General features: G+C 48.4%; 1 protein-coding gene across 2 annotated transcripts in view; it reads right to left on the reverse strand.

Moving 5' to 3' along the window:
• ZAP70 (zeta chain of T cell receptor associated protein kinase 70) overlaps nt 1-16,829 on the reverse strand; it is a 31,152-nt gene extending 14,323 nt beyond the window's left edge. For both annotated transcript variants that reach the window (XM_069878082.1, XM_069878081.1), the window contains exon 1: nt 16,662-16,829. The gene's annotated coding sequence lies outside the window, so the exon portion shown is untranslated. The remainder of the gene's footprint in view (nt 1-16,661) is intronic.
• Nucleotides 16,830-21,150: the final 4,321 nt, after the last annotated feature.

Here is a 21,150-nt window from a genome sequence, read left to right on the forward strand (position 1 = left end):
CAACAGGTCTCATATCAAACCATCTAAAATCCCACCCACAAAGCGAAGCCAATTTTCAGTGATTAATGGAAACATTATAGAATTCAAAGGGTCTCATTTGTTCCCTGAAGCCTGATCTTTGATTTTATCACTGCAAAGACGCTGACCCAAAAAACCTCAGTGTTTTTCTCCATCTGCATTACCCGCAAACAGGTCACTTGCGTTCAGAGTAAAGAAAACACTGGCTCTTCCACAAGTGCACTTGGTACTTGCCCTCATTCCTCCCCTTCTGCCCTCATTCTGCCCAGACAGTGGTGCTAAATGCGTTAACTCCAGCTGGAGGCCAGTGACAAGGGGTGTCCCCAGGGATCAGTGCTGGGTCCAGCCCTGTTCAATGTCTTCATCAATGACCTGGATGAAGGCATCGAGTGCACCCTTAGCAAGTTTGCAGATGACACTAAGCTGGGTGGAAGTGCGGATCTGCTGGCAGGTCGGGAGGCTCCAAAGGGATCTGAACAGTCTGGACCGCTGGGCTGAGACCAATGGGATGAGGTTTAACAAGGCCAAATGCCGGGTCCTGCACTTGGGGCACAACAACCCTGAGCAGCTACAGACTAGGAGAAGTCTGGCTGGAAACTGCCTGGAGGAGAAGGACCTGGGGGTGTTGGTTGACAGTGACTGAACATGAGCCAACAGTGGCCCAGCAGTGGCCAAGAAAGCCAATGGCATCTTGGCTTGGATCAGAAACGGCATGACCAGCAGGTCCAGGGAGGTTCTTCTCCCTCTGGACTCAACACTGGTGAGACTGCCCCTCGAATCCTGAGTTCAGTTCTGGGCCCCTCACCACAAGAAGGTGGCTTGGAGCGAGTCCAGAGAAGAGAAACAAAGCTGGTGAGGGGGCTGGAGAAGAAGAGGAGTGGCTGAGAGAGCTGGGGGTGTTTAGCCTGGAGAAGTCGAGGCTGAGGGGAGACCTCATTGCTCTCTCCAACTCCCTGAAAGGAGGTTGTGGAGAGGAGGGAGCTGGGCTCTTCTCCCAAGTGACAGGGGACAGGACGAGAGGGAATGGCCTCAAGCTCCATCAGGGGAGGTTTAAGCTGGACATTAGGAAAAATTTTTCACGGAAAGGGTCATTGGGCACTGGCAGAGGCTGCCCAGGGAGGGGGTTGAGTCACCTTCCCTGGAGGTGTTTAAGGGACGGGTTGATGAGGTGCTGAGGGACATGGTTTAGTGATTGATGGGAATGGTTGGACTCGATCATCTGGTGGGTCTTTTCCATCCTGGAGATTCTATGATTCATTTCTGAATATGATGGGAGACTGCCCAATGGGTTGGGCCCACTGTGTTACTCCAGAAGTGGGCTTTGCTCTCAGGCAGTGTCCGGAGCTGTGCCTGGGCTGGTGATCAGCCCTGCTCCATCTCACCCAGTCAGAAGCACAGTGACAGGGCTGCCTCTTACCAGCCTCTGAGACCACTGGAGCTGGGAAGGGATTGAATCATAAAATCATAGAATCACCAGGTTGGAAAAGACCCGCTGGATCATCGAGTCCAACCATGACTGGAGATGTGCTTTTTGTCTACAGAAACAGAAGAGAGGTTAGGAGGAAACTGCTTAGGAGAAATCATTCTGCTTTGGATAATCTGCTCTGGCCAGCCTATAGTAGCAAAGAGTCTCGGAGGGGTGGAATTATGGCAACCAGACTCTTCTCTACCTATTTGTTTGCTGACTTCATTAACCCTAGAAGTGGCCCTGATGAGAACAGGAAGGGAGAGCAGGCTCTGCTGAGGAGGCGTTTTAGCCGAGGCAGGAAACCACAACAGGAAGCCCTCAGTGGTGTTCACAACTTGGGTGCGGGACGAGCGCAAACTGCATCAGACACAGCACAAATAAGCCTGAGTTGTGAAGCCCCTTTCAACAAAGTCATCGAATTAAGCAAGTTGTGGAGCCCCTTTCGACAGAGTCATCAAGTGAAGCAAAGAAAGGTCTTGGCAGATCTGCCAGTCTGAGATACAGCATGCAGATGAAAACACCCCATGGCTCAGACCCTAACAGTGCTTGTAACCAAAGCAAACCTCCTAATCCTTTGGTGCCATTTGGTATTAAAGCAGCCCAGACACCAGGCAGAGACATCTCCCAGCTTTAGCTCTTGAGATTAGGTGACTGCTAGGTCTTCCCAACCCAAGGTGGCACCAGGAAGGTTGGTTGAAGGATGTAATCACCAGGGATTGTGGCTCTTTGTTTTGACTGCAGAGTCAGGTTCATGAGTTACGTTCATGAGTCAAGGAAGAGGAAGTGCTGAGAGAGCAGCGTGAGGTCGATGTCTTTCTTCATGTACTACTTACTTCCACCACCTACCTGGGATACAGAGTGATTAGGTTCAAGGATGCAGCACCCAAACATGCTGATTCCCTTTTCTGGAAATTGCAGTACCAGAACATCAAAGAAAATGGAACATGCTTGAAAATTGTTCAGACAGGGGAAAATGAGATGGCAGAAGCCATTGATCATCACCAATCTCCCACAAAGTTTCCAGCTGCCTACACAGGCAGTTCTGTTATAAACAAACTGTGTTTCCTTTCCAAGCACAGGGCTGCGAGTCAAGAAAGCCTCATGGAGATACGAGAGTTAACCCAGGGATCAGAAGCTGGTTCAGGCCAAGCCATTTATTTCATACAAGCCTTGCTGCCACAAATGAATCCTATCAGGTGCTCTTGAAAAACCTTCAAAGTCCTTAGCCTTGAGGAAAAGTCACCCCCTGAAGCCTGAGAGCAGATTTGAACAGGACGATTTGAAGCTCTTCCTTTAAAAAAGTTTGTCCTACCATCCTGGCTCTTTCAATTGCCCATTTGCCAGCTCAGGGTCTTCAAGGCATAGCTAAGCTCCTCTTCCAAACTACGGCTCTGTTCACGCTGTCATTGGGTGGACCTGAGCAACCCTGAGACAACCTCAGCAGACAAACCTCATACAGCTTTATTTTCCCATGCTCCACAAAGAAGACAAAAATGAGAAGTGATTCCTTGGATTGTTTTACAAACATACATGAGAGCCTGGAAGAAGCTGTGCAAGGGACCCTCCACCACCATTAATTTCAAGCAGCAGGACCTAAATTTTCCAGCAACTGCTTAATTTCTGCCCCTTGGGCAGCAGACACCGAGATATGAGTGTTCCTGTTGGATTTGAATGTTCCCCCCTGGTTAAAAAGCTCCTGTGAGAATGGTCACGCTTGCAGGTTGGCATTATGACACAAAAATGCACTGAAAAACACAACACTCAGTAAAAAAAGTAGTTGGATCTGTGCATCATGACACACAGGAAAGCCAAGCAGGAAGTTATTGAGATGTAGTTAATCAGATCTATATATAGCAGGCCACTTGCTTTTACTTCCATCAGACATGAAGAACTTGTTTGATTTTGTAATTTCTCAGAACAGCAGAACCATTTTTTGTGTATCATAGAATCATAGAACAGTTTGGGTTGGAATGGAACTTAAAGATCATCCAGTTCCACCCCTGCCATGGGCAGGGACACCTCCCACTGGGTCAGGGGCTCCAAGCCCCATCCAACCTGGCCTTGAACCCCTCCAGGGATGGGGCAGCCACCCCTGCTCTGGGCAACCTGGGCCAGGGCCTCCCCACCCTCATTGTGAAGAAATTCCTCTTTATGTCTAGTCTAAATCTGTCCCTCTCGAGTTTATCCCAATTCTCTCTTGTCCTATCACCACAAGCCTTTGTGAACAGTCCCTCCACAGCTTTTTTGTAGCCCTTTCAGGTACTGAAGGTCGCTATAAGGTCTCCTCAGAGTCTTCTCTTCTCCAGGCTGAACAACCCCAACTCTCTCAGCCTGTCAGCTGTCCAGAGCCAGTTCCCGAGAACAGCGGGGTGCGCTGATGAAGCCAGAGGGCCTGGCAAGCTTTAGCATCCTGTTAGGACCATATTTTCTGTACCATTGTCCTGGCAGCAATAATCCTTTAGAACACAGCCCTGGCTGGCCAGGCTGTCCCTTTAAGGAGACTGGGTCAGCCTGGGGTAGAGGAGGGGCTGAAGGATTGGAGCCATGTAATGGAGAACCTGGAGGGGTATGAAAAGGGGTTGGGGAGGGCTGGTTTGGGCACCAGTGGAGGTGGGAGCTGTGGTTGAGTCACCATCCTGGAGGTATTTAAAAGATGGGTAGATGAAGTGCTCGGGGCTGGGGGGCACGGTTTAGTGGCAGATAGGAATGGTTGGACTCGATGATCTAAGAGGTCTTTTCCAACCTGGTGATTCTATGGGGCAAATTCCAACCCTAACTATGGTGTGTTCCCTTCCAGCTCTAACTATTCTATGATTCTATGGTTCTAAATGAGCTTGTGGCACTGCTGAAAGGTGAGATCAGCTTGTCTAATGGGTCTGGGGGCTCTGGTCTCCTTGTGGGGATATCTGAACTGTGTCACTGTGGCTGGGGGGTGCTGATGGGCAGGGGAGCAGCCCAGCTAGAGGTACTGGATGGGCTCTTGCTTGGCCGGTGTGGTCGCCACGTTTCCTGATGCGAACTGGCTTCTCTGAGCACCTTGTGGGAAGGAAAGATGCTTCTCGCAGTGCTTCGCCTAGACCCGCCTGTGGCTAATGTTAGAATAAATGTGTTTTCTTAGGGTGCTGTTTACAGCACTTTCTTTTCAGCGTTTTAGGAGAGCGCTGAGTAAAGGTGAGCGCTGAGTAAAGGTTTGCACCCAGGATTATCTCAGCCCTTGTGTTTCCTGAGCTCTGCAGGAGCCCCGCTGGTCCCCACAGAGGGGCAGCTGGCTGGAGAAGAGCCCTGGCTTCCCCAGGGCTACAGAACTGTGGAATGGTTTGGGTTGGAAGGGACTTCAAAGCCCATCCAGTTCCACTCCCTTACCATGAGCAGGGACACCTCCCACTGGACCAGGCTGCTCAAGGCCCCCGTCACCCCCTGGATCCCCTTCTGTTGCTCCCAATTTGATCTGAGGACTAGATTTATAGTGGGGAACCAGGTTGAAGATGTGAAGGGATGAAAAATGCCTGCAGTACTCAATTTCCCTTCCCAAGTCATTCTTCCCAGGAGTTGCTGGCACTGTGTGAGAGGATGAGCTGAAGAGCTGATTCCTGGAGTTCAGACACGTGGGGTTTTTAAATCTTAACTAACAAAAGGCTTGAAAGAACTTTGATTAAACTTGAAATGCTGCTTTATTCAAAGAAAAACCTGAAAAACCTAACTCTTTAGATCAGCCTGACTACATTCTTCTAATTGTTCTTGATTAATGCTTCATTTTTATTTATGCATTCCATGGCAGCTCTTCCCTCACATTCCTGGCTATAACTGCTTTCCTAACCTCCCTGCTGACTACTCATTAGATCCTCAGCTGCCCAAGCATTTATTAGCACATGAACTATGTGTGAGTGGGAGTTCATGAAAGCGTGAGCCCGTTTGTTTGTACTCATTAACAGCATGCCTTCTGCTTGCATTTGAAGATAATATCTTTTATGCTTCTCAGTGAGTTTTAATGATTCAGTCCTGCCTGAAAGGGTTGTGTTTGCAGAAGCTTCACAGAAAAACCTGCCCGATTTCCATTCAGGACCTTGTCTGCTCTTGGTGTCGTTAAAGCAAACGGGTAACTCCAAACTGCCCCTCCACTGCCTGTGGATCCCAGGCCAGGGGCAGAAATGTTACATATACCTCCTCCCCCTTTGAAGTGGAACATGGGAAGCATTTAGCCCCAGGGGCAATCCGTGGTCTTTCTTGCAAGGAGAAATGTTCAATTCCACAGCAACACTTGTAAGGCCCAAAGAGGGACCTGGTGCTCCTGTGATGCACTTGGTGCGAATCATAGCATGATGGAATGGTTTGGGTTGGAAAGGGCCTTAAAGCCCATGCAGTTCCACCCTCTGCCATGAGCAGGGACACCTCCCACTGGACCAGATTGCTCCAAGCTCCTAGCCTTCAACACCTCCAGGGATGGGGCAGCCACCACTGCTCTGGGCAGCCTGGGCCAGGGCCTCCCCACCCTCACAGCAAAATACTTCTTCCTCAGATCTCAGCTCAATCTCCCCTCTTTCAGCTGAAAATCATTCCCCCTTGTCCTATCCCTGCACTTCCTGATCAAGAGTCACTTCCCAGCTTTCCTGGAGCCCCTTTCAGCACTGGAAGCTGCTCTAAGGTCTCCTTAGAGAGCTTTTTTTGCTCCAGGCTGAACAACCCCAACTCTCAGCCTGTCTTCGTACAAGTGCTCCAGCCCTCGGATCATCTCCGTGGCCTCCTCTGGACTCACTCCAACAGCTCCATGTCCTTCCTGTGCTGAGGACTTCAGAGCTGGACGCAGGGCTCCAGGTGGGTCTCACCAGAGCAGAGGGGCAGAATCCCTTTCCTTGCCCTGCTGGTCCCTAGGGCTCTGGATGCAGCCCTGGGTGCGGTGACAGGACTGTGCCAGACACAGGCTTTGACAAAAGCTGGTACTATGGATATCAGTACCCTTCTTCCTCCTCCTAAATCCTTCACCAATGACTGAGTGCTTCCCTATCCCAGTATCGCTGGAGATCATACACAGGAGGGATGGTTCTGCTTGTATCCTTGTGGCCTTGATGTTACAGTATGTGTATGCCAGAAGCAGCCAGTGCTCACCCAGTGGCAGGGCTAATGAGTGACAGGTTTTCTGTGCTTCCTACCAAGGATGTGAACCAGCCAGCATGCTTTCAGTCCCCCCAAGTCCCTTAAAACATTTATTCTCACAAGCCACTTGCTTGCAGTTGTTGTTTGAGAGGTCAGCGCGTGAGCATGTTGCTCACAGCCCTTCGTGCAGAGCCCCCTGGCACTCATTCCTGCGCTCAAAGGCTCAGAAGTTGCCATGTGTCACCTCTGCTCCAGTCTTGCAGCTCTTGGATCATTCATTCTCACTGCTTTGCTTCAGCTTGGCCACTCTGAACTTGCCCGAGAGGGCAAGGGTGCTCATCTCCTCTGAAAGGGAGAAGCAGTGCAATAGAGCATGGAAAATTGATGACATGCTTGTTTGGTGTAGTCAGATGGCACTAAAGGCTTGAGCTCATTCATATCCTGCTGAGGACTTGGTTTCCTTCTGTGGTTATTTGTCAGATGCTAATGAGCGGAAGCAATTTGCTCCTCTAACTTTGAGAGCGGGAGACAGGGAGGGGACTGGGGAGGGAAAAGGCCACCTGCACGAGGGCCTGGTGGGTATAACTATCTGCCTTTCTTTTTTTTTTTCAAACTGTTGTTTTAACGGCTGGGATCACCTTGTTCCCAGAAAGCAGTTTTCTGGTGTCACCCTGCTTCCTCCGAGTGTCTCACTGGTGCTTGGGAGCCTTCAGTGCAGCTGCACTGGGGGCAGCATCACCCCAGGAGACCAGGGCAGATGTTCCTGCAGTGCCAGAGCAGGGAGTCAGACAGGCAGAGGACAGTCCTCTGTGCCAAAGCACACTGAGAACATGGCAGTAGAAGTATCAATGGGTCTCTGAAACAAGCAGACGGCGCCTTACTGCTTCTGGATTGATGCAGGTGAACTGCTGTATGCACAAGTTCATTTCCTACTTACATGTGGTCATAGAATGGTTTGAGTTGAAAAAGACCTTAAAACCCACCCAGTCCCAACATCCGCCATGGGCAGGGACACCTCCCACTGGATCCAGTTGCTCAAAGCCTCATCAAATCTGGCCTTGAACACCTCCAGGGCTGGGGCAGCCACCACTGCTCTGGGCAACCTGGGCCAGGTCCTCCCCACCCTCATCGAGAAGAATGTCTTCCTATTGTCTAATCTAATTCTTTCCCCGACTCCAATTTAAAGCCATACCACCCATGAGCTTCAGTACTGGTGGCGAACATGATCCCAGCACCTTGGTGCTGCTGAGGTTACTTATTTCAGTAGGTGATTTCACACTCACAGTCTTGGAAACATTGCGAGATCAAGAGAGCGATGAAGGGCCTGACTGGACTGATTAATGAGAACAGCTCTTAGGGCTGGAGGATGCACATTTGCTGCTGACCAAGCATGACAGGGGAAAATTTGAGAGCAAAGGAGAAGCGCGTGATCATCTTTCATCAAGAAAAAGCTGGTTTGCATGCACCAGTAAATGATACGGGGATAAAGGAGAAGATATTCCTCAGTGGAAAGTAAGTCTGGTTATCAAGAAACATTTCCTAATGAGAAGATCCGTCAGGAACAGGGGAAACAGTGGAAGTCCCGTTGTGCTCGTCGCTTAACACTTGGTCAGAAAATGCAGTGTAGGGAACAATCCTCTACAGGCAGGAAGAAACCAGGATGAGCCAATAGGACTTTCCCATATCTAATTTCTGCAATTCTGAGTTCCAGTAAGGAAAATTATACTTTCAATTTCTTTCTCAGGCTAACGTATTTTCCAGTTCAGCCAACGTTCTGTGGAAAACTGAAAAACACTGAATGCAGAAGCATTTTGCCACTGCTGTTGATGTTTTTGGTTGTCTTTTATTGAACATCAGTGTCTGAAATGAGAGTGAAGTCCTCTGCTTGCTTGCAAATGAGGGTAACATGAACAGCAGTAAATGTTCTCCTGTGCATGTTTATAATGTGGCTTAGCGATCACCTATGTGATGACACCTTGTCTGCCTGTCTTTTAAACCTCTCCAGGGATGGTGACTCCACCACCTCCCTGGGCAGCCTCTGTCAGTGCCTGAGAACCCTTTCAGTGAAGAAATCATTCCTAATGTCCAATCTGAACACCCCCTGGTGCAACTTGAGGCCATTTCCTCTTGTCCTATCACTTGTTACTTAGGAGAAGAGCCCAATATCCACCTCACTACAATCTCCTGTCAGGGAACTTAGACAGTGATAAGGTCTCCCTCAGCCTCCTTTTTTTTTTCCACCAAGCAAATCTAACTTCTACCTAATCTTGCAGCCAAACACTGAGTTGCAAGCACCCATCTTTTCCCTCTGGGATGCAAAACACTGAAACAAGCAGCAGAGAGATAGTGCTGTCTTACAGTAAACCTTCTGATCACTTAGTTTCTGCTTCATCCTCCTGCAGCCTCCTCTTGTTAGCTGGTTGTGTGGCATGCCAATAACCCATCCAAAAAAACTCTCCAAGGAGAACATTGTGGTCCAAGGAATAGGGCTTTGTGCTACAGAGCCCTCTAGGCTACTGGATTGCATCCAGCCATGGTGGGACCAGCTGGATGCAATCCAGCTAGATTGGGCACTGCTAGAATTTTTGCTCTCGCAGGGCACTTCATAGTGGGTGTGTCTCGGCAGCAAGAAATAATTGCAAATAGTCTTTTCTTCATCACTCCTAGCAGGGACCAAGTGGAAATCCTTCCAGGTCCCAGGGAATCCAGGGTACTGGCAGCTGTGTAGGGCATGTTCTGCCCTTCATGGACCCAGCTGAGTTCCCAGAAGTTCCTGATGCTGTTTAACTGTGCCCTTGTAATGTGATTTTGGACAGGTGGAGGCAGCCCCTGAAAATTTTGCTTGTCTTTCTGGGCCTATTTTGCTGTGGCTGTAGGGCTTTTCTCTAGACTGTTTTCTGCGTCTGCATCAAAATTATGTTCCTCAGGGTGGAGCATAATGTTTGCTGGCTCCTTTCCCAGCTCAACCACAGCACTGAGGTCTGGGCTGTAGTACCTGTCTGTTTGACTCAGGCAGGACCCTTGCTGATACGCCTCTGCCTTTAATCACTTGGAGTGGTAATGGCTACAGGACCTGAGAAAGTTGGGGTTGTTCAGCTTGGAGAAGAAAAGATGCTGAGGAGACCTTATTGCAGCCTTTCAATACTTAAAGGGGGCTTATAAGAAGGATGGAGAAAAACCTTTTAGCAAGGCCTGTAGCAATAGGACAAGGGGCAGTCATTTTAAACTAAAAAAGGGGAACTTTAGACTCAATATTAGGAAGAAATTTTTCACGCTGAGTGTGGTGAAACACTGACACAGGTTGCCAGAGGGCTGGTGGATGCTTCATCTCTAGAAACATTCAAGGTCGGGTTGGACGGGGCTCTGAGCAATCTGATGAGTTGAAGATGTCCCTGCTCACTGCAGGGGGATTGGACTGGATGACCTTGATGGTCCCTCCCAAACCAAACCATTCTATGCTTCCATGATCTGATCTCGGATTTGGGGAGGATGCTTATTCCACTGGTTCATAGAGATGTGCATGATCTCACCCCCATCCCTAGGACTGTATTACTGTAATAAAATAAGGCTCTAGTTGTCACATAATTATGTTTGGTACCTAGGTATGCTTCTGCCTCTGCCTTCTTAGCTCTGCACATGAAAGATCATAATCTCCTCTGATAAGAAATGAGGGGCAAACCATAAGTGTGTGTCATCATAAGTAATCTTTAGGATCTGCATAAACATCTGATGTGAAAAGGGTCCTAATTTCTACTCAGTCAACACTAAAATCTTGTGGACTTTCCACCTGCCCTGCAGATTTTGGCAGCTTTGTAGATTCCAGTGTGATTTCTTCCAGAGCCGCATTTTCTGATGAGTTGGAGTAGGAGCAGGACAGCAGACGGGCAAGGAAAAACTAAATACTTTGTTCTTCACTAAGCCAGACCTATCACAACTTTTTTACTTGCTACTTACTAGGCTTCTGCTGAGGGATTATTTAGAAGCTCTTCAGAAGCACAAATAAGCTGTTTAAGGGTTTCAAATACTCAGCTGGCTTCAGTCTTCTGATCTTTTCGGCCAAAATGAGAGGCAACCTCAGCACAATGTGGCTGTGTCAATTACCCCAGATGCAGGAGGACTTATCTCTGAGATTTGAGCTTGGAGTTTGAGTCAATGACTGAGATGTAATGAGTCTGTTATCTCTTCCAGTGTTGCCTCTGTCATCTGCTTTTTTTGTCACTGATGTGCAGCAACAGCTTGAGGTGTGTGAGGAGAGTGACTGGTTTTGGTCAAATCCTCATAAAATAAGGTTTGAGACTATGTTCACTAATGTTATCCAGGTGCTTGAGTGCTTGCAGTTAGCGTATATCGTAACTGCAGAAACAGCAGCTCAGTGGTTTTGCTGCTCAGTCTTTTCTGCTTATAGAATCATAGCATCTTAGAATGCTTTGGGGGTGGAAGGGACCTCAAATCCCATCCAGTTCCACCCCCTGCCATGGGCAGGGACACCTCCCACTGGATCAGGGGCTCCAAGCCCCATCCAGCCTGCCCTTGAACACCTCCAGGGATGGGGCAGCCATGACTTCCCTGGGCAACTTGGACCAGAGCCTCCCCACCCTCATCGTGAAGAATTTCCTGCTAATGTCTAATCTAGATCTTTCCCCTTCCAATTTAAAGCCATTCCTCCTCATCTTATCACTCCAGGCCCTTGTGAAAAGTCCCTTCCCAGCTTTCTTGTAGCCCCCTTCAGGTACTGCAAGGCTGCTATGAAGTCTCCCCAGAGCCTTCTCCTCTTCTCTTCTGCTTTTCAGTTTTGCAGCCATCCCAGTGAACCTGGGAATCTCTAGCAGCCCCGTGCAGAAGCCAGCATATCCCATCCACTCCATCCTGCTGCAACACCAATGGAGCTCTGAGCAGCCCTAACAAGGCTCACAGGGAATGAATTGGGAGGTTCAGTGTTCTGCTTTGGGCTTTTAACTCTCAAACCAGAGTTTTTTCTCAGTATGAGTCCAGGAAGTCTTTACAATTGCTCATCTGCTTTATAACTTTGCTGTGTTTCAGTGCTCTCCACTGGCAAACATGACAGCAATTCCTGCAAGAGCCGAAAGCTTTCCCAGTCCCTTCCCAGACTTTTCCCCAGGTTTTGTGCAGGGAACGAACTTTGAGCTTTGAAAATGTGCCAGTGGTAAATGAGCTCTGCACCCACGTGCTGCCTTCCAATTCTTCTGTATCTCCAGGCAGCTGAGGGATGGCATTGACAATCCCTCACCTGCTGATGAGGAAGCTGAGGGAGGCTGAAGAGTTCACCCCACGGTAATGTTGTGGGCTGGAGTTCTCCCAGGTAACGCGCTTGCTGTTGCATGATGCTGCCTCTCACAGCAAACACATCTCTAGATGATCTGGGATGAGCCTTAGAAAAATCCTCAGATGTCATCTTTATGCATGCTTTATTGTAGCTAGTGAGGCTCAGAACTGGAGTTTCTTGTGCTGGTTTAAAATGCTGGGGAACGTTCAGAAAAAGTGCATTGCTCTCCGAAGCGTCTCACCTCATTTATTGTGCCAGACCCCTAAATCTATTTGAGTTATTAGCTCACTGCAACAACTGTGTGTTTTCTCGGCCCCTCAGGGGCATCCAGGGGATAAAGTGATTGCTTTCTTATGTACTTTGGAATCATTCAGAATAAAAAAATCTATCTGTATGTCCAAAGGTACAAGTGACAGGTCTTGCCCAAATTTTCAGCTTCTGTAGCGTTCATTCTGCGTGGCTTCTGTTCAGCAGTCCCTGCTAAAGTAATTCTGTCATCAGCTGAGAGGGTTATAATCCCTCCATCCCTTCAGGTCCACATTAGCTATGCAGATGTTAATGGCTTTTCCCAAGTGATAGGAGAAGATGAAATGACCTCAAGTTGTATCAGGGAGGTTTAGATTGGATATTAGGAAAAATTTCTTTACCAAAAGAGTGGTAAAGAAACCCCAGGGCAGTGGGGGAGTCACCATCCCTGGAGGTGTTTAAAAAATGTGTAGATGTGGTGCTTCAGGACATGGTTCAGTAGGGATGGTGGTGTTGGGCTGACGATTGGACTGGATGAGCTTAGAGGTCTTTTCCAGCATTAATGCTTCTGATTTTAGTAGCTTTAGTCCTGTGAGGGTGGTTTTTTTGCATGGAGTAGTGTCCAAGGGCTGGGGTGCTGCCAAGGATCCCTGTGTTCCAATGCACCTGCAGAAGGTCCTGGGCGAGTCAGCTGCTCAGCTCACACAGGGTCCAGCTAATGGCATGGAGGAGCGTCCAGTAGCTGTGTCTGCCTTTAACATCTATTGCCCACAACAATGGTGAGAGAGATACCTGCATGCTGACGGCTTCTGTCGTGCAGGGTGAGTTTGGATTGCATGAGGCAGTGATCGTAGGAGAAGCTTGGTCACCAGAAATGACATTGACTGGGTTAGTACTGTACCCTGAGTGACCGCAGGGAGAGGTTTCCAGCCCCTAAGTCAGCTCAGACATTTCTGCATGGTTGAACATTGTGCAGAGACGGGCAAAGATCAGCAGAACTGCTGGAAATTGGGCATCCCGATCCAGTTGGAAGTCAAAAGGTTTTTATACATCCTGGTGTAAAAGGCTCAGTCCTGTGAGACTTACAAAGCTAGGTCTTTGGCTAAGCTGTCCTGGCATGAACTGGGAGTTGATGATGGTTAGCAACCCTGTTCCTTTCAACAGTCAGAAGCAGTTTGAGGTCCCTCTTCACCAGGGTCTTTAGAAATGCTCTGCTGGGTAATGAATTTAAGGTCCCCAAGCCTGATCATTGGGAATTGTCACTCAGGTAAATAGCCACAAGGAAGTAGGAGATGCTTCTTGGATTGCCAAGGGCACGTGTAACACCCCAGGAAATATCTTACCCGGCTCTGCAGAAAAGAGCCAGAGCAGTGATGAGCTTCGGTGTCTGCTGGGAGACAAGGGCACTGCAGACCTGGCAGCTCCTGGCTGTAAGGTTATAAATGGTGCAGATAAAACAGAAAGACAGTTTGGAGTCTAACAATCATCTGCAACTTGATAGTGAAGTTTATTGAGCATCAGTTGCTCTGTTTGGAGTTTTAAAAGGCAGAAGATGAATCTGAACTTGAAATCTAATCTGCAACAAGGAAGAGAATCGTGCCAGATCCAGGTGAGTTGCTGAAACTGCAGGTGGGAAACGTTGTCCTGATGGTAAGTGATGGTCCTGAGAGATCTTCATCAGGGTGGGAGCACAAGCTTTGCCTTGTTGCTGCTGGTCAGAACTTCTTTGAGCACTCTTTCAAAGTAGGGTGAGACTTTTCCTTTAGTGGTTTATGTTATGAACATGAAAAACATACTTTGGACTGTATGGGATTAGGGGGTGGTCAAAGGGAACTCCTGAATGGGGAATTCTGAAGAGGATAATGAGTACCACTGGAGGCAGGGGAAGCTAAAGACTCACATTTCACCAGCTCTGCTCTTCTTGCAAAAGCTCACTAGCCCTGAAGGGTGAGTATGTAGTTGCATGTGATCAGCGTGCATTTAAGCAAAGCGTGTGACTTGCAGGTGGTGATAGAAGCTTGCGTTTGCAGCCAGTCATTTCCTATGTGAAAAGGGCTGTTCTGAGCGTGGAAATGTGCCTTAAACAGACAGCTTGTGATCTGTTTTCCAAGTATGAAACTGAAGCATAGAGAAACAACAGCCTAGACCTGCACAGGGCTTCTTGATACTTTTAAATGATAACAGTAGGGGCTTTTTGTTCCAATTATTTGAACAGGAATTAGAGAAGTAGAATTATCTAAGACTTTAGTTCATGCTTTATCCTCACTGCCTCACTTAACAGTGGCTGTAACCTGGTTTGTTGGCTCTGCATGGAGTTTGTAGAAAGCTGCTCGTGTTCTCCATTGCTCCTGGTCTTATGTTCTGGGCTCTGTCCAGCCTGGCCCCCTGCTCCCATTCAATTCCAGACCCAGCAGGGCCTTTCCTAGCATCTCTGGGGATATTACAAGCGCATTCAGTGATCAAAACAGTGTTTTAAAACACATATTCCTGCCCTGGTAAGGAAAGGGCTAAACGAATATTATACATAATTCCTAAATTAGGTTGTTTGATGTAGCCCATCCAATGCTTGTGTACAAGTTAGCAGAACAAGTTAGCAGAGATCCCTGGGAAAGCAAGTGCTAAACAAAGTGTGTGGAGCTTCAAATTACTTGGTAACCATTATCTCTTTTTTTTTTTTTGATATTTCCAACCCTCCAGATTAATTTTCTGTATTGCACCTCGATAGCACCTGCCCCCCTAACAACTGCTTCACACATCATCCTCTTACTCAACTCAGACCCACATAATTGTGAGAGGGGGAAAAAATAATCATCTCAATGGCATCCTTTGCCATTGGCATCTCTGCTTTTGTACCACCAGTCCCACCTGCTTGGGGTTCGTATGTTAAAGCTTGGCTCAAGTGACACATCTCTTGTTCATTTTGACCACAATGACCCTCTCAGCCTTTTGCTGCTCAGGCCAAGTTTTGTGTTGCTGGTGAAGTGAGCTGAGATCATATACAGTGCCTGATGCTTCAGGGATTTTCTGCTCCTTGTGAAGCTGGTTGTCCTACAAGGTGTTAAAGGGGCTGGGCATAATCCTCGCTATCTGAGAGTTCTCAGGAAAGCCTCTTTCTGGTTAAGGTCTTAACAGGAATTAACTGTTTAAAAACTCATTAATACCCACATGTGTATATGTGTGGATTTGAAATACTGCTGTGGCATCATCCATTGTGTCTTTAGGAAACCCTGTTCCTGGAAGCACCAGCAAGCTTTTGAAGACTTGGGGCCCTTCAATTCTCAGGAGGAAAAAGGAGGATAAAAGATTAAAACTACAAAAATCATAATTCTATCAGGAAGTATAACCTTGTAGATCACAGAATCATAGAATGGTTTGGGTTGGAAGGGACCTCAAAGCCTGTTCAGTTCCAGCCCTCCTCCCATGGGCAGGGACACCTTCCACTGGATCAGGTTGCTCATCACTTCATCAGTTTGTTCCTCAGGAGCCTTCTGCTTGATCCCTTCTCCAGCCTCCTCTCCAGTTCAGCCCATGTGATGGGTTTCCCTTTCATCCCTGCAGCATTTATTCCACACTCTAATAGAACTGCCCGTTAGGAAAGGTTTTCTGAGGTTGCATCTCAGCTTTCCCGTGTTCCAGTTTATTCCATAACACCACGGGTTGTGCTTGAACTGATAGGGCTTAGAACTGAGCCTGCTCCCACAGAAAAGTGCAGAGCAATAACAGACAAGGTGACAGAAAAATCAAAGGAAGTAAATGAGAGTTTGCTGGAGGCCTCTGTTTTTTGAGTATATCTGCTGTTTTGTTTGTTAGTAGAGCATCTTTGAAGCCCTTCTCAAGTATTTGGAGAGTTATTCTGCAGGTACCAGGCATCCTAAGTCTTCCCACTTTGCCACTCATAGGCAGTTTTGAAGAGAAGTTTCCAAAGGAGACAAGTTTTGATGTCGTGTCCAGAGATAAAGGGAAGAGAACGGCTAGTACTGAATATTGGACTACAGGCCATGCTTTTACCACCTTCTGACCTATCTAAATCCCCCAAATTCAAAAATAATTTGGTTTCCTTAATGTACACCTTTTTTTTCCTGAATCACAGAATCCTGGAATGAGTTGGGTTCGAAGGGACCTCGAAGCCCATCCAGTTCCACCCCCTGCCATGGGCAGGGACACCTCCCACTGCATCAGGGGCTCCAAGCCCCATCCAACCTGGCCTTGAACATCTCCAGGGATGGGGCAGCCACCACTGCTCTGACCAGCCTGGGCCAGGGCCTCCCCACCCTTACAGGGAAACATTTCTTCCTAAGAGCTCATGTCAATCTCCCCTCTTTCAGCTTAAACTGAAACCAAGCTGGACCAGCGGAGTAATCAGTTGAAAAGCTAGAGCGGTCACACAATGAATTAATCTGGGCCTATAAACACCAACATTTCACAGAATCACCTCTCTTGCTATGAAAACTCTGATGCTACCAGGGTAGGCAGAAAGGTATGAGACAAGGAACAAAGCAGCCACGTCCCGTAACAGCAACCGGAGATATCGGCAGCGAAAAAAGGGCCTCTTACCTGGTTTGCAGATGGGCAGGATGTCTCCTCAGGGCTTTGTTACAACAAATTTGAAGAAAGGAAAGAAGGAGGAAAATGTTCTTTGAGTGAGAAATGTGTCAGTTTTGGAAGATGAAAGGAGAACAGGCAACACCATCCAGTGAGCTGCCTGGCATCCACTAACCTCCGTTTGCTGGTTTCTTTGAAATGTGATCTATTTCCTTCTTGCACAGGAAAGGAAAGAAGAAAACGTAAAAGCGGTGTAGCTCAAGAGTGAAACATCTCTGAGACCTTCTCAGTGCAGGACCTGGGTTTCCAATGGAAGAAAATCAGCCAGAGGAACGTGGTGAATAGCTATTGCTATTTAGAATCATAGAACATTTTAGGGTGGAAGGGGCCTTAAAGGTCATCCAACCTCCATGCCATGGCCAGGGACACCTTTCACTGGATCAGCTTGCTCAAAGCTTCATCCAACCTGGTCTGGAACACCTCCAGGAAGCATCCATGATTTAAAACAACTATGTTGGAGGGAGACGTTGCCTTGAGGTCAAAGCTTTCTCCTTGCCCATTGAACAGATGGTCATGGGGAAGTGAGCATCTCTGCCATGCCAGGTGTCCCTCAAGCATCAGAAGTGGGTAAGGAGAGTTTTGTTTCCTTGAATTTTCTACATCCAAGCTAAAGGCTACTGAGAAAGGCCCTCTTTGTGGGGCTGCTTTGGAATGATCGTTTGTGATGGTCAGGACCTAGATGTAGTAACCCAAGAAGCCTTTCCTAGTCTGTTTATCCTGCCCTATTTTCTGATTATCTCTTCTTTGTGCCAAAACAGCCATAACACTAACAGCTGTGCTGGGAACCATCCAACACCAGTCCCCACCATAAATGTGCTTGGTTTTGGTAGTTTCCAGCTGCTCCTCAGGGTCACGTCCCCCTTTCCAAGAGAGAATGTGAGCATGTTTCATCACTAGCCATGGTAAATGGCTCACTGCTGCTCCACAGCTGGAAGAGATGGGTAAAGGATCAGTGCCAGCTCCTGGTGACTGGGGAGAAAGAGGAGAGTGCCATGACTTCTTTCCAAAGAGGTGACCCAAGGAGATGGATGGGGAATCCCAAAGTGTCTCACTGTTGCAGGCAGAAGACTATGCTGTTGGAGAAATTGGGACTAGGGCCCTGACCATGGCAAGTTGAGCTTGCTGGTGTTCAAGACTGGAATAAAACCACCCAGTAACAGGGTTAGATATGCAAAATGCAAGCTCTCCTTGGGCATTACCCACCTGCATTTCATTGCCAAATCACCCTTTGGGGAGCCCTTTGCTAACATTTTGATGTGGAGCTGGACATGATGCTTACTCAGAAATCCAAAGCAAAGGGTTTTTGAAGGACAACGTGACATCCTGAGATAAAACAGATGAGTCGCTCTAGGCAGTTTACAACGTGAAAATGCAGCATCCCCGCACATCAAACCTTGCAGTGCAAAGGGAGAGCTCTCAGTCCTGAGCCCTTGGCAAGGTTCTTCGTGTTTGTCCTTTGCCCAAGGGCCCCACAAAGTTTAGTCAATGTAGAATTATCTTGGTAACTGCTTTTTGAGGTCTGTGCTTTCCAAGCTGGAGTTATGAGCCTGGGAGACAACAACCCAAAGAGACAACAACCCAATTTTATCTAACACCCGGGATTAATTAAACTGAGTTTTACTGTTGGGCAATGAGTTTGCGTGTCTTCACACTAGTGGCAAACCAAAAACATTTGTTTACAGCTGGTTTTGCTTGCAGGTTCTCAACCTGCAGTATTTGGGCTCCAAACAAAAGAGGGCAGTTTGTTTATTACAGCAGTAGCTAAAAGGCTGAATGGAGTTGTTGTGTTGGGTACTGTGGAGCCATGAAAAGGGTGAGTCTGTGGCCAAGGAGCGAGTCCCGACATGGACTTGGGGCCAGGCTGTGATGTAGAGCCAGAGCTGGGAACTTTGCCCAGGCTAAGCAGTTTAGATAGAGCAAGAGAGAGCATTCTTTATTTTATGTGCAAAATGGTTGGACAAAAAAATCACATCAAGCCTCAGCATTGTTCCCTGTGTATTTTAATAGGAGCCAGGACACAGTTTGCAGTCTTAGGAGCCTTAAAATGAACGCTGGCCTCAGTGCTGGGCGAGCTGGTGCTGCAGCTGGGCACAATGGACGCATTTGGGCATGGGCCAGCACCACAGAAAAGCAATGGTGCTAAGTTTGCTTGGAGGCTTTCCTCTTTGTACTTTCCCAGGGTTCAATGCATCATCCCTGTGGGGTTTCTACCAGCCTGGTGCTGAGCCTGGACCTCACAGGATCCGAGCATGCAGCCTCTGCCATGTGTAGCCACAGGAGGGTGCAGCATCACCAGGCTGCTGGGCTGTGGGGACTGGGTCCTGATGCTGTGCTGAGCACAGGACTCTGCTCCATCCCAGGAGTGAGCGAGGATGCAGGGGAGCTGGAGGGAGAGGAGTTCAATTGTCTCTTCCTCATCTCCTCATCCTAGGAAGAGAGGAAGCATCCAGCTGGTACTGTCTGATGTTGGAGGTGAAATGCAGCCGCTGTTGGTTGCTTGCAAAAACCTTTTTTTTTTTGTGCAGAGTCCAGTACCCTTTGTCTCTTTTCTGGGAGAGGGACAAGCAGCACAGAGCCACTCACTGCTAAGCAGGGAAGATGGGCATCTGCTCCTCGGTTCCTCTTCATCATGCACCAAGTGTGTCTGGAGGCAAGCTTCAGCGGGCAGAAAGCCCCTGGTATGGCACCAGGCCATGCTTTGAGCAATTAGTTCTTCCCTGGCCAGGCACAGCACCATTCAATTAAACCCCAAATTCTTTGTTTAGTTGTTCTTCTATGTGTGCACTTTAGGGGCTCAGACAATGGCCAGAGCAGCCTGGGGAGGAAGGAAGCTGGGGGACTGGCCAAAAGTTCAGCCCAGCAACTGCAGTCCCTTTGAACTCAGTTTTCAAATGGAGAGACAGGACTTTCCAGTCTGAATGCCTATGAGGAAGAGTGGTCCTTGTGCTTTTGTTGCAATGGGGCAGCACAGGTGTGGAGCTGAGGGCTCTGATCTCCCAAAATCAGGCATCTCCTTCCGGGAGCAAAAGATGCTTTTCACAAAGGATGTTTTCCCTTGTTTTCTTGGGGGTGTAAGGATGCGCACGCCTACCAGGCAATACCAAATAGTTTGAGACCATCGGAGGCTCAGGGGGTCTCTCCTGGCCATCTCCTGCTCAGGTCATACTGCTGCTCAGTCCAAGGAGGGGAGTTCAGAGGGCTTGAATCAGGGTTTGGACAATTCCATGAAGGAAAATGATTTATGGCTGTTAAATGAAAAAGATGCAAATTCTGGCTTACGTTCAGCCCTGCACTTAGCTAGCAATGGATGCTCGCAGCTCAGAAAGCCAACTGTAACCTGGGCTGTAGCCAAAGCAGTGGGGTCAGCAGGGTGAGGAAGGGGATTCTGCCCCTCTGCTCTGCTCTCCTGAGACCTCACCTGGAGTCCTGCATTCAGTTCTGGAGTCCTCAGCACAGGAAGGACATGGAACTGTTTGAGCAAGTCCTGAGGAGGCCACAAACATGATCCAAGTGCTGGAGCACCTCCCATGCAAGGCAAGGGTGAGAGAGTTGGGGTTTTTCAACCTGGAGAAGTGTTGTCCTCCAGGGACACCTTAGAGCAGCTTCCAGTACTGAAAGGGGCTCTAGGAAAGCTGGGAAGGGGCTCTTGATCAGGGAGGGCAGGGATAGCATGAGGGGGAACAGTTTTCAGCTGAAAGAGGGGAGACTGAGCTGAGATCTTAGGGAGAAATGTTTTGCTGTGAGGGTGGGGAGGCCCTGGCCCAGGTTGCCCAGAGCAGTGGTGGCTGCCCCATCCTTGGAGGTGTTCAAGGCCAGGTTGGATGGGGCTTGGAGCCTCTGATCGAGAGGGAGATGTCCAGGGGTTGGAACTGGATGGGCTCTGAGGTCTCTTCCAACCCAAACCCCATTTCATGATTCTGCTCATCGTAGAATCATAGAATAGTTTGGGTTGGAAGGGACCTTAAAGATGATCCAGTTCCAACCCCCCTGCGATGGGCAGGGACACCTCTCATGAGATCAGGCTGCCCAAGGCCCCATCCAATCTGGCAGAAGAAGATAGCAGAATATGTAGGAAAATATACAGCAAAATCCCACAGCTTCTGGTTTTTTTTCTTAATCCTTTTTTTTGGGCAATGCCATGGCCAACACCCAATTAGTAGGTAGGGCTGGCCAGGCCTTTGTGGCTTTTTCTTTCTCCATTCCTATCTATGGATCTGCAGTCTGGAGGGTCTGGGTGTCCTGCAAGCTTGCCATCCACACCACGTGTCACGGGGCTCCAAACCCTCTAACCCCTTCCCAGAGCCTTGCAATCTGCTCCTGGGCAGAAGGAGCTTGGTCTAAGGCTTAACTTACATCTTCTACTGGCAACTTTCCCCGTCTTCCTCTTCATTCAAATCCTTTTATCCTAAAAGGCTCCTTGAAGGGTGGTTTTGGAGTCCCT

The sequence above is a fragment of the Phaenicophaeus curvirostris genome, chromosome 28, assembly GCF_032191515.1.
Source record: "Phaenicophaeus curvirostris isolate KB17595 chromosome 28, BPBGC_Pcur_1.0, whole genome shotgun sequence".
Lineage (NCBI taxonomy): Eukaryota > Metazoa > Chordata > Aves > Cuculiformes > Cuculidae > Phaenicophaeus > Phaenicophaeus curvirostris.